Source organism: Hetaerina americana, unplaced genomic scaffold, assembly GCF_022747635.1.
Source record: "Hetaerina americana unplaced genomic scaffold, ioHetAmer1.1.p SCAF_9, whole genome shotgun sequence".
Lineage (NCBI taxonomy): Eukaryota > Metazoa > Arthropoda > Insecta > Odonata > Calopterygidae > Hetaerina > Hetaerina americana.
The window spans coordinates 621910-636313 of NW_027287538.1; the positions used below are offsets into that span (position 1 = coordinate 621910).

The 14404-nt window shown below is 41.5% G+C and overlaps 1 protein-coding gene across 1 annotated transcript in view; it reads right to left on the bottom strand.

The window, feature by feature from the left end:
* LOC139698686 (uncharacterized) overlaps positions 1-14404 on the bottom strand; it is a 617592-nt gene that overhangs the window by 458965 nt on the left and 144223 nt on the right. The gene's annotated exons all lie outside the window — the stretch shown is intronic.

Genomic DNA, 14404 nt, shown 5'->3' on the forward strand with positions numbered 1-14404 from the left:
CTAGTCCTTTAAAATTTGCCTTGTTGTATAGGTATATTTTACGCTTTTCTTTGTTTATTTTGACGAACTTAGTTTTTAACTCCACAAAAATAGCCTTATGGTCACTGATTCCGTCTATTATTTCAATGTTAGTAATGATTTCGGGCATAGAAGTCGCAAAGATGTCTAGTATGCTTTGGCCCCGTGTTGGTGATTTAACTATTTGTTCTAAGGAGTGTTTTGTGAATATATGAAGGAGTTCTTGGCATGAATCTCTGTTTTTGGCAGATTTTCCTACGCAGTAGTTGTCCCAGTCAATTGACGGTAGATTTGTGTCACCAGCGATTATAGTAATACTGTTGCTTTGTCTGCTGCTGATAGTGGATATTTGTTCGTCGAGCTTGTGTAGGACATCTGTGTTAGAATCTGGGGGTCTATAAAATGAACACACGTATAGGCTTCTGCCGTTGTAGTCCTTAATGTTGCACCAAACGCTTTCTATGTCACATACATCTACATCTACATCTACTCAATACCCCGCAAGCCGCCGCAAGGGCGTGTGGCGGGGGGTGCTAGGACACCACCCATAATTTAGAAAAGAAAAATAATAAAAAAAAAAAATCGCATGCAATAACGACAAAATCATATATAAAAAAAAACATGGCATACATTCATGCATGAACACTTACACCCCACACACATGCAAACACTCAAACTACCAACTAACATACACATGCACCTGAAAGTATACCTAACATCTCTATAGTGTTTAATTTTGTTCCGACTTGTAAATTCAAAGTTTTTAATATTTCTAAAGTGACTTCGGTTTCTTGCTATTATGATTACTGATTGTTCGGGGAAAGAATGAGTATTTGTACCTATCTGTCTTGGAATCTATCTCCCTTAGTTTATCTTTGTGGTCTGATCTACCTAAGTAGTGTGGGGCCATTATAATTCCTTCAGTGTCATATTTAAACTCGTTTGTTCTGAACCTTTCTAAAAGTCTAAGCCTCGCTTGTTCTCTCCGCACTTCAAGTGGTTCCCAGCCTAAATCCCCTAAGAGACCTGTCACACTTGTGTTTTTATCATAACAATTTTTAACAAATCTAGCGGATTTTCTCTGGACTTTATCTAATTCTTTTTGCCAAATTTTCTCCCACGGATCCCAAATACTTGCGGCATATTCCAAATGAGGTCTAACTAGAGCAAAATAACACCTCTCTTTAACTTTTTCATTACATTTCCCCACCACCCGTTTTATGAAGCCAAGTTTCTTTAAAGCTGATCCGCATATTGTCCTGATATGTGCTCCCCATGAAAGGCGTGGTGTTAGAACAACCCCCAAATATTTAACTTGATTTGCCGTAGTCAATACTGAACCCTCTATTTTGTAGTTTATATCCTGTTCCTCGCTTCCTTTATTCCAAAATTTCAAAACTGCACATTTATCTATATTAAGTGTTAATCCCCATTTATTGCACCATCCCGAGATATTGTCTAAGTCTCTAGAGAGTAGCTCGCGATCTAGTTGGCTCCTTATTTCCCTGTATATCACCGTGTCGTCAGCAAATAACCTTAGATTGCTACTAACGTGTGTGCTTAAGTCATTTATGTATATTAAGAACAGAAGAGGCCCTATTACACTTCCCTGGGGGACGCCCGAAGTAACATCTCTCTCCGTTGAGCACAACCCATCTATGACTACTATTTGTTTGCGGTTTGACAAGAAGTCCCTAATCCAATTAATTATTTTCTCATTGATCCCATAGTATTTAAGTTTGTGTAACAATTTATTGTGTGGGACTTTGTCGAAGGCTTTTTTGAAATCCAGGAATACTGCATGGACTTGTGTGTTGTTTTCTCCCGATCTAAGTATATCGTGAATGAAGAGACCAAGTTGTGTTTCGCAAGATCTGCTTTTCCTAAATCCGTGCTGGTTGTGGATTAGTATTTTCCTACTATCAAGAAATTTCATAATGTTAGTGACAATAACGTGTTCCAATATTTTACAAGAGATCGATGTTAAAGAAATGGGTCGGTAATTGGTTGGTTTATCCCTATCGCCGCCTTTATAGATGGGAGTTATATGGGCTAGCTTCCAGTCGCGAGGCACTGAGCCTTCTTCTATCGATTTTAGAAAAACAATATGTAAAAATGGGGCAATGTCGTCAGCTAATTCCTTATATATTCTAGCAGGTATTTCTTCCGGACCAGGTGCCTTGTGCACATACGTCGCATTCATATCGTTGGCTACTAAGATGTGACTTTACTGCAATGAATACTCCCCCACCCAACCTATTTGGTCTGTCCCTTCTGTAAATTGTGAAACCGTTTGGAAAAACCTCAATGTTTGCTATATCTCCCGTGAGCCAACTTTCTGTTCCAACTACTATGTCTGCGTTTGTACTGACAAAAATATGTTCAATATCCGATATTTTGTTTCTAATGCTACGGCAGTTTAATGTTATAATTTTAATATGGCTAATAACTTCTTGTTTTTCGGTTTTATGTACGCTAACAAAACTGTTTTGAGACGATTCGTGGTGAACAGAGACAAAAGAATTACATTCACTTGCATCGCTATCTGTTATGTATGTAGAGGCACCAATTTTATTAAATTTACGTGGGTTATATGTTGTTTAACGCAAGTATTTGTTTGTTCAATTTTTTTGGGGATATGAGAGGCATTACCTGAACTGAATTGACAAAAAGCGCTGGATTCTACTTTATTTTTCCCAATATATGACCTACGCTCTTGCCTACCAGCTATGCTAAACCCTCGAAACGTGTTCGTGTAACCTACGCGCTACCAACTGCGATGCCTCGGCAGTATAATGGACCCCGGAGCGATTAAGGGGTACCCGACACGATGAGAGGACGGGCCTCAGATCAACGAAGTCCGCTCCGATTCCCCGGCAAAATCCCAGCAATCTCTGATTTAAACCCTCAATGCGGCTCCAAACGAGCCTTCCGCGGTCTACACGCGGCACAATACTACATATACTTAATTTAATTGGGACCTTCAACTCTGCCTCGACTCGTTTCACCTCCGAGTGCATCTCCTTAAAGGAGCGCAGGATCTCTTCAGATCCACGTTCCGAGGCGTCGTTTGTCCCGACATGAGCCACAATTCGTAGCTTGGAGCAGCCCGTATTACTGACGGCCGCCTTCACCGCCAGCGTCGCCTGGGGTACCCCGCCGCCCGGTATACACCAGGACGACAAGAATCCAACACCTCCCTCCTGTTGGACTCTGCGGCGCAGCGGGTTCATTATACGCCGGACATTTGAACTACCTAATATAACGGTTCCCTCCCTCCCCGACCGCTGATGCCTTACCCTAGGCAGTGCCCTCGGAGTAGGGATAGGGGCTGCAGGTACGGTGGTGCTGTCATCCGACAGCACCTGGTACCTGTTGGAGACGGGGATGGTATCTGCCTCCGCAGAGTCCAATCCTCGCCGCAGCGTTACCTTCCCCTTGCCCCGAGAGACGACCCTCCAATCGTCCGACCTACGGACGTGAGACACTCCCTCGTTGAGAGATGGGACACGGGGTAGGTCTCTAATCGCCCAGCCACGTGTTGCATTCGGACGAATCCGTGCACCCCTATGGGCGTGGCGGGTTTTCGTATTCCCACCCTGAGCACCATCTCTCCCGAGGGGAGCCCTCCGGCCGGCGATCTCCGATCGAAGCTCCCGCACCATTCTCTCCAGCATGACGATACGGGCCCTTAAAGCCGCGCATTCGCCAGTGCCTTCGAGCATGGCAACAGGGGACCTGGATGAAGCCATCCTAATTTAATTACCAAGTTCCCAACAAAAGCTAACCTGTATACACTATGCCAAAATTTCTAGAAGGGGTTAGCTAAATTTAGCTCAATCAATAAGTTACGATTTGGAATTGAATATGAAGCCTAAGTGGAAAAAACGATGCTTGAGTAAGGTCTGGTTTTCAGAGGACCAAAAAAAAGATAGTAAGAAAAAGGAAAGCACTCACCGGTCACCAATCAGAGTCGAAGGACAAAAACCACCACAATCCACTAAATAAATTACTACTACCACACACTACGGTTAACAAACCACACACAAAACGAAAACTATATAAACGAAGCAACGTATACGTTGACACTACACCGCACTTCACTAAAACCAAAAGCACCAAGAATCAAGCTGGCAGGCAGGTACATCTACATCTACATAATACCCCGCAAGCCGCCGCAAGGGCGTGTGGCAGGGGGTGTTAGGTCACCAACCGTAAAAAGGAAAAATACCACATGCAAAAAAAAACAACACGGAAAATTACACCCACAGCAGCGCACACACTCATGCAAAAATCCCTTCATCCAATACTCATGCAACACATATACCGCAACACAACTAAAAAACTGCACCCCATGATGCAGCACGAAAGCCATCCTACAACACGGAAGCCAGGATACAACAAGCAAGAAATTGAAACACCACATGAAAATGCACCACGAAACACTCTACCCCCAAAGAGTCTTTAAAAGGCAGGGAATGCGACCCAACGTTGCAGGTAGCAGGAATTTGCCCCCGCAGAGAGGGACGAGGGATTGAAAGGGAAACTTAAAAACAGATGAACAGAACATGAATGAGGTCATTCGGAAAGAATGGGTTATTATAGCAAAACACATAAGGTTAGTGGAAGAGCATGCATTTAAATACAACTAATTATTTTTTAGACGCTGAGGGTGGCAAGTGGAATTTTTGCTATCTATAAGCAGGTGTCACATTCACTAAAGACTTAACTTGGGGGACTCACATACGTAAAGTCTGCGGTCAAGCAAATAAAAAATTGGGATTCATTAGACGCATTGTCGGCAAAAGTGACTCAAAGGTCAAGGAACGTTGTTACCACGCTCTTGTAAGGCCTCATTTAGAATACGCATGCAGCGTGTGGGACCCGAGTGAAAAAGGTCTCATTCGGGAAATTGAGAAGGTTCAACGCCGGGCAGCCCGTTTTGTAAAAAATTCCTACGATAAAACGCAAAGCGTTACCGAAATGCTCATGGATTTGGGGTGGGAATCATTAGAAGAGAGACGATTCAATGCAAGACTGAAATTATTAAATAAATTCAGATCCGCATGTTTCAGCACCGAGGTCTCGCAGATTATTCGTACTCCTACATACATTGGTCGCATGGATCATGCATATAAAATTCGGGAAATAGATGCCAGGACTAGCCGACTCAAGGACTCCTTCTTTCCACGGACAATACGGGATAGCAACTGTAGGATTATAGATAGTAAAAATTCCACTTGCCACCCTCAGTGTCTAAAAAATAAATAGTTCACCCCAGGATACAGCACCAAAGCCATCCTAAAACACGCAAGCCAGGACACAACAAGCAAGAATGTGAAACATCACTACCACATGAAAATGCACCACAAAACACTCAACCCCCCAAAGAGACAGTAAAAGGAAGGGAATTCGACCCAACGTTGCAGGTAGCAGGAATTTCCCCCCGCCGGGAGGGAAGAGGGACTGAAAGGGAAACTTAAAAACAGATGAACAGAACACGAATGATGTCATGCGGAAAGAATGGGTTATTATAACAAAACACATAAGGTTAGTGGAGGAGCATGCATTTAAGTAGAACTAATTATTTTTTAGACACTGAGGGTGGCAAGTGGAATTTTTACTATCTATAATCCTACAGTTACTATCCCGTATTGTCCGTGGGAAGAAGGAGTCCTTGAGTCGGCTAGTCCTGGCATCTATTTCCCGAATTTTATATGCATGATCCAAGCGACCAATGTATGTAGGAGTACGAATAATCTGCGAGACCTCGGTGCTGAAACATGCGGATCTGAATTTATTTAATAATTTCAGTCTTGCATTGAATCGTCTCTCTTCTAATGATTCCCACCCCAAATCCATGAGCATTTCGGTAACGCTTTGCGTTTTATCGTAGGAATTTTTTACAAAACGGGCTGCCCGGCGTTGAACCTTCTCAATTTCCCGAATGAGACCTTTTTCACTCGGGTCCCACACGCTGCATGGGTATTCTAAATGAGGCCTTACAAGAGCGTGGTAACAACGTTCCTTGACCTTTGAGTCACTTTTGCCGACAATGCGTCTAATGAATCCCAATTTTTTATTTGCTTGACCTCAGACTTTACGTATGTGAGTCCCCCAAGTTAAGTCTTTAGTGAATGTGACACCTAGGTATTTTACCGTATCAACTACTGCTAGGTCACCTCCAGCTAATTTGTAAGCAAATCCCGTTGATCTTTTAAAGAAATTTACCACTGAACATTTATTATAATTTAGAGTCAATCCCCAGTTAGAACACCATTTAGTAATGCAATCTAAATCCTGCGCTAGAATAAAACGATCCTCATCCCCAGATATCTCCCGATAGATCACCGTGTCATCCGCAAACATCCTAATGTTACTTTTCACTTCGCGGTTCAAATCGTTAACAAAAATCAAGAAAAGTAACGGCCCGATCACACTTCCCTGAGGTACCCCCGACGTGACTCGAACGCTGTCGGAACTAGCGCCATCAAGGACTACCCTCTGTTCCCGCTCTGAAAGAAAATCTTTAACCCAACTTATAGCGCCCTTGTTTATACCCGCGACCTTTAATTTATGAATGAGTTTACCATGTGGGACCTTATCAAATGCCTTTTGAAAATCTAAGAAGATGGCATCCACTTGCCTACCTCTCTCACCAGATACAAGTAAATCATGTGTAAATAATCCTAATTGGGTTTCGCAGGAGCGGGTTTTCCTGAATCCGTGTTGATTGTCACTTAAAAAGTTAATATTGTCAAGGTGTCTCATTATTGAACTGACAATTATGTGCTCTAAGATTTTACAACAGATAGAAGTGAGAGATATAGGTCTGTAATTACTGGGATCCTCCCTGTCACCACTTTTAAAAATAGGCGTTATTTGCGCGGCTTTCCAAATCTTAGGTACTTTGCACTCTGTGAGGGATTTGTTAAATATAAATTCAAGGTACGGGGCAATGTTTGGAGCTAAATGTTTTATCACCCTAGCTGGTATATTTTCGGGACCCGGGGATTTGTTGGGTTTAATCTCATTAAGTAATTTTAGAATTCCTTGTTGGTACACTGTTATTTTTTCCATGGGTGGAGTGTGTATTGTTTCTTGGAGAAATGCGGTGGCAACATCATTCGAGAAAACGTTTTGGAAGAATGAATTTAAGATGTTAGCTTTAACCTCGCTGTCTGTATGAATTATATTGCTACAATCCCTTAAGCAAGCCACGGTTTGTTTACTCCCATTTACTTCCCTAACATATGACCAGAAAGCTTTGGGGTCACTGTCCAAATGCTCGCAAAGTACTTTGCGTTTAAAGTCCAGTAAAGCGCTACGTAATTGTGTTTTGGTTTCAATTTTAGAGGATCTATATGTGTCCCATAATTGTTTATTCTCAGGGGATGATGTGTTCACGCCTGCCCTCTTTACCCTAGAGTGTAGCATTCTCTGCTTTCGAAGGGCTTTTCTAACGTCTTTATTGTACCACCTGGGGTCGCGATTTGCTTTAACGTATTTTATAGGTATGAAATCTAGGATTCCTTTTTGCATGATATTGACATATTCTGTCCAAGTTTCTTCCACGTTGACATGACTTAAGCGGGTTTTGAACTCGGGTAGTGAAGAGTTTAATTGATTGGCAAAAGATTCAAAGTCTGCTTTATGGTAATTATAAATTTTTCTTTTTGGTTTAACAATCTTTTTTATTTCTATGTCCAAGAGGACATTAATTGCTTTATGGTCACTCAAGCCCTCATCAGTTGATACACTAATAATTCGTTCAGGCGTGTTTGTAAGAAATAGATCCAATATGTTCTTTCCACGGGTGGGCATGCGTACTGCTTGATGGAGGGAGTTTCTTTGAACCAATTTTATCATGGAATTGCAAGATTCGCGATCGCGGGTCCCAGATTTAACGATATTGTTGTCCCAATCTATACCAGGGAGGTTAAAGTCGCCACCAATTATGTTTATGCTGTTGTTATATTTACGTGTAAAATTGTAAATTTGATCGTTGAGGGTGTGAAGTGTTTTCAAATCTGAGTCTGGAGGTCTGTAGAAAGAGCATAAATTTATGTTGGGTTGATTGGTCCGTATTAAGGTGCACCAAACACTTTCTATGTTATTATTTTCAAATGAAACTTGCCTGCTTTCAAAATGACCTTTAACTGCCACGAAAACCCCTCCTCCGGGTCTTGTATCTCTATCGTGTCGGTAAACTTTGAAATATATTGGGAAAATTTCTTGGTCGTTTATGTCATTGCACAGCCAACTCTCTGTGCCTAATACTATATCAGCGGAATGAGTTTGGATTATGTGTTCTAGATCCGCTGATTTGTTCTTGAGGCTTCTGCAATTTATAACAAGTATAGTTAAGTTATTTTGATGTTGAATAACGTCCTTATTTGTGCCTGACTGTAGTTTAGGACGCCTTTGTGGGGAAGTGCGTGTCACATGTCTTTCTAAATCAATGCCAGTGTTGTCGGTGACTTTTATATTTTTATTAATAATATTATACGCGCTATCCCCAGATGTTACTGACCCACTAAGTGACCTGCCCTCTATCCTAAAAAAGGCCTACAGTGGTCGAGTATCCTATCCGCCACCTTACTCGCCGCTTCCGCCGTGTAATGGACCCCAGATCGGTTAAGGGGAGTCCTGCAAGATCGGAGGGTTGGTCTGAGGTCGACGAAGGAGGCTCCTATGTCCGAGCAGAATCTCGATAGTCTCTGATTTATGCCTTGCACTCGGCTCCAAACCAGAGACCCGCGATCCTCCCTCGGAACGATGCTGCAGACCGTTAGTCCCAGCCGAACCCCCTCGACGCCCTGGACGCGCTTCACCTCGGAGCTCAGTTCCCTAAGGGAACGGAGGACCTCCTCGGATCCACGGTCCGTGACGTCGTTGGTGCCCACATGGGCCACGACCTGCAGCCTAGAGCACTTCGTGCCTTTGACCGCCGCCTCGATTGCCTTCGTCACCTGAGGGACTCCTCCGCCTGGTATACACCAGGCGGTCACCCGTTGATCGGCGCCTAATCGGCAGGTAGTCTCTGGTGGGTCAAACCGGTTACCAGGAGCGCTCAGTAGGCAGGTCCGCTCAGGTTGAGGGCCAGAGAGAGAATGATGAACTTCTGTTCTTAATATACATTAATGACTTCAGCACACATGTTGGTAGCAATCTGAGGTTATTTGGTGACGACACGGTGGTATACAGGGAAATAAGGAGCCAACTAGATCGCGAGCTACTCTCTAGAGACTTAGAATATATCTCGGAATGGTGCAATGAATGGGGATTAACAGTTAATATAGATAAAAGTGTAGTTTTGAAATTTTGGAACAAAGGAAGCGAGGAACAGGATATAAACTACAAAATAGAGGGTTCAGTATTGACTACAGCAAATCAAGTTAAATATTTGGGGGTTGTTTTAACACCACGCCATTCATGGGGAGCACATATCAGGACAATATGCGGATCAGCTTGAAAGAAACTTGGCTTCATGAAACGGGTGGTGGGGAAATGGTATGAGAAAGTTAAAGAGAGGTGTTATTTTGCTCTAGTTAGACCTCATTTGGAATATGCCGCAAGTATTTGGGATCCGTGGGAGAAAATTTGGCAAAAGGAATTAGATAAAGTCCAGAGAAAATCCGCTAGGTTCGTTAAAAATTGTTATGATAAGAACACAAGTGTGACAGGTCTCTTAGGGGAATTAGGCTTGGAGCCACTTTAAGTGCGGAGAGAACAAGCAAGGCTTAGACTTTTGGAAAGGTTCAGAACAAACGAGTTTAACTATAAATAAATGAAAGGACTAACTTTGTAGTTCCACACGAAAACGATTTATTCACACGACCCACAACCTAAAATTCACCTGCGAAGTAGAAGGAAATAATACACTGAATTTTCTTGATTTAAAAATTTCAAAATTAAACAACCGGCTTGATTTCTCTATCTTTCGGAAAAACTGATACACAGATCAAGTTATCCATTTCAAGTCAAGACATTGTTTCTCGCAAAAACTCTCCGCCTTCCATTCAATGATACACCGGTTGGTGAACGTGCCAATGTCGCAAAACAACGTCAAAAAAGAACTTACCACGATTAAATTGATTGCAAGAAACGACGGCTACGATGAGGAGCTAGTAGAGAAACTATACCGCAAAAAACTGAATAAAATGGCATTGAAAGATATTTACAGTACCGAACCGCCACAGGACCCCGCAGCCAAGTGGCGCAGAATCCTTTATTTAGACGATTTTTCACAAAAAGTATGTAAGAAACTTCCAAAATGTAGAATTAAGATAGCCCATTATAACAAATCAAGCCTCGGGGGCATACTCTCCCACACAAAGGACAGAATCCCATATAAGGAAAAGAGTGGAGTATATAAGCTAAAGTGTGATTGCGGAGCAATATACATCGGACAGACAGGGAGGAAATTCCAAGAACGAGTGAAGGAGCATCAAGCATGTGCAAGAAATAAAAAGATGAGCTCTCAATTCGCAAAGCATTTGATTGATAATAACCATAAAAGTGATTTTGATTTTGAAATTTTACATGTTGAAAGGAAAGGCTATAGATTAGACGCCCTAGAACAGTTAGAAATTTTAAATAGTGTTTGTTTAAATGAAATTATTGTTAACGAATTTCTGTATGCCTCCCACTCTCCCCTCCTTAAAGTCCCAATCCTCACGGTGGCCGATGACACCCCCCCCCTCCCCTTCATCTAACCCTCTCTAATCCCCTGACTCACGAGAGCTCTACAATGTAGACTTCTCCCTCCCGCTCCACATTCCTTCAACATCGCGGAGGTGACGCCAAACTGCCCTTTCCTCCGGCACGAAACCCATCCTGACTTTACCCCTCCCAAACCTTCCTGATTATCTCCACCCCACCCCCGCCCTGGCTGTATATATAAGAAGGGCTGCAAATGTAGAGAGCTCACCTGATGATGAAGTTTTACTTCGAAACCCGGGTCGTGTGAATAAATCGTTTTCGTGTGGAACTACAAAGTTAGTCCTTTCATTTATTTATAATGAATCGGTTCCATAAAGTTACGCCAGAAAACATTAAATATATTGAGTTTAACTATGACACTGAAGGAATTATGATGGCCCCACACTACTTAGGTAGATCAGACCACAAAGATAAACTAAGGGAGATAGATTCCGGGACAGATAGATACAAATACAATTCTTTTGTCTCTGTTCACCACGAATCGTCTCAAAACAGTTTTGTTAGCGTACATAAAACCGAAAAACAAGAAGTTATTAGCCATATTAAAATTATAACATTAAATTGCCGTAGCATTAGAAACAAAATATCGGATATTGAACATATTTTTGTCAGTACAAACGCAGACATAGTAGTTGGAACAGAAAGTTGGCTCACGGGAGATATAGCAAACAATGAGTTTTTTCCAAACGGCTTCACAATTTACAGAAGGGACAGACCAAATAGGTTGGGTGGGGGAGTATTCATTGCAGTAAAGTCACATCTTAGTAGCCAACGATATGAATGCGACGTAGATGACATAGAAAGCGTTTGGTGCAACATTAAGGACTACAACGGCAGAAGCCTATACGTGTGTTCATTTTATAGACCCCCAGATTCTAACACAGATGTCCTACACAAGCTCGACGAACAAATATCCACTATCAGCAGCAGACAAAGCAACAGTATTACTATAATCGCTGGTGACACAAATCTACCGTCAATTGACTGGGAAAACTACTGCGTGGGAAAATCTGCCAAAAACAGAGATTCATGCCAAGAACTCCTTCATATATTCACAAAACACTCCTTAGAACAAATAGTTAAATCACCAACACGGGGCCAAAGCATACTAGACATCTTTGCGACTTCTATGCCCGAAATCATTACTAACATTGAAATAATAGACGGAATCAGTGACCATAAGGCTATTCTTGTGGAGTTAAAAACTAAGTTCGTCAAAATAAACAAAGAAAAGCGTAAAATATACCTATACAACAAGGCAAATTTTAACGGACTAAGAGAATATTTAAAGATAAAATTACCGGAATACAAGACAAAAACACTGACAACAAATACAGAGAACACTTGGAATTATTTCTTAAATATTTTACGCGAAGGAATAAAGACGTACATCCCGTCCAAACTCAAATGCGACAGTAAGGAACCTAGATGGTACAACGGGGAAGTCAGATCGGCATTAAGAAGGCAAAGAAAGCTACATTCAAATTTTAAAAAGAGTTTAAAAAGTGACGATATAAGTTTTGTGAATACAACCAAACAGCTACTAAAAGAATGTCGTAGTAAGACGAAAAGTATTATGCGCACAGCACTACACTCTTTTAAATCTAAAATGCTAAGCGAATATCTTGAGGAAAATCCAAAGTCATTCTGGTCCTATGTTAGGGAAATACAGGGTAAACGTCCCACTGTTCACTCTTTGAAGACGGAAAATGGAGAAATCATTACAGATAGCGTGAAAATTGCAAATATTTTAAACCATTTTTTCCAGAGCGTCTACAACAAAAACACAATGCACCAAACGATCCTCCACACCCACCCGGGGAACACATGAGCGATCTAACACTGACCAAGCAGGGAATAGTACATCTGCTCCGTAGTATCAAAGCACACAAGGCACCTGGTCCGGAAGAAATACCTGCTAGAATATTAAAGGAATTAGCTGACGACATTGCCCCATTTTTACATATTGTTTTTCTAAAATCGATAGAAGAAGGCTCAGTGCCTCGCGACTGGAAGCTAGCCCATATAACTCCCATCTATAAAGGCGGCGATAGGGATAAACCAACCAATTACCGACCCATTTCTTTAACATCGATCTCTTGTAAAATATTGGAACACGTTATTGTCACTAACATTATGAAATTTCTTGATAGTAGGAAAATACTAATCCACAACCAGCACGGATTTAGGAAAAGCAGATCTTGCGAAACACAACTTGGTCTCTTCATTCACGATATACTTAGATCGGGAGAAAACAACACCCAAGTCGATGCAGTATTCCTGGATTTCAAAAAAGCCTTCGACAAAGTCCCACACAATAAATTGTTACACAAACTTAAATACTATGGGATCAATGAGAAAATAATTAATTGGATTAGGGACTTCTTGTCAAACCGCAAACAAATAGGAGTCATAGATGGGTTGTGCTCAACGGAGAGAGATGTTACTTCGGGCGTCCCCCAGGGAAGTGTAATAGGGCCTCTTCTGTTCTTAATATACATAAATGACTTAAGCACACACGTTAGTAGCAATCTAAGGTTATTTGCTGACGACACGGTGATATACAGGGAAATAAGGAGCCAACTAGATCGCGAGCTACTCTCTAGAGACTTAGACAATATCTCGGGATGGTGCAATAAATGGGGATTAACACTTAATATAGATAAATGTGCAGTTTTGAAATTTTGGAATAAAGGAAGCGAGGAACAGGATATAAACTACAAAATAGAGGGTTCAGTATTGACTACGGCAAATCAAGTTAAATATTTGGGGGTTGTTCTAACACCACGCCTTTCATGGGGAGCACATATCAGGACAATATGCGGATCAGCTTTAAAGAAACTTGGCTTCATAAAACGGGTGGTGGGGAAATGTAATGAAAAAGTTAAAGAGAGGTGTTATTTTGCTCTAGTTAGACCTCATTTGGAATATGCCGCAAGTATTTGGGATCCGTGGGAGAAAATTTGGCAAAAAGAATTAGATAAAGTCCAGAGAAAATCCGCTAGATTTGTTAAAAATTGTTATGATAAAAACACAAGTGTGACAGGTCTCTTAGGGGATTTAGGCTGGGAACCACTTGAAGTGCGGAGAGAACAAGCGAGGCTTAGACTTTTAGAAAGGTTCAGAACAAACGAGTTTAAATATGACACTGAAGGAATTATAATGGCCCCACACTACTTAGGTAGATCAGACCACAAAGATAAACTAAGGGAGATAGATTCCAAGACAGATAGGTACAAATACTCATTCTTTCCCCGAACAATCAGTAATCATAATTGCAAGAAACCGAAGTCACTTTAGAAATATTAAAAACTTTGAATTTACAAGTCGGCACAAAATTAAACACTATAGAGATGTTAGGTATACTTTCAGGTGCATGTGTATGTTAGTTGGTAGTTTGAGTGTTTGCATGTGTGTGGGGTGTAAGTGTTCATGCATGAATGTATGCCATGTTTTTTTTTTTTTATTTTTTTTTTATATATGATTTTGTCGTTATTGCATGCGATTTTTTTTTTATTATTTTTCTTTTCTAAATTATGGGTGGTGTCCTAGCACCCCCCGCCACACGCCCTTGCGGCGGCTTGCGGGGTATTGAGTAGATGTAGATGTAGAAATACTCATTCTTTCCCCGAACAATCAGAAATCATAATAGTAAGAAACC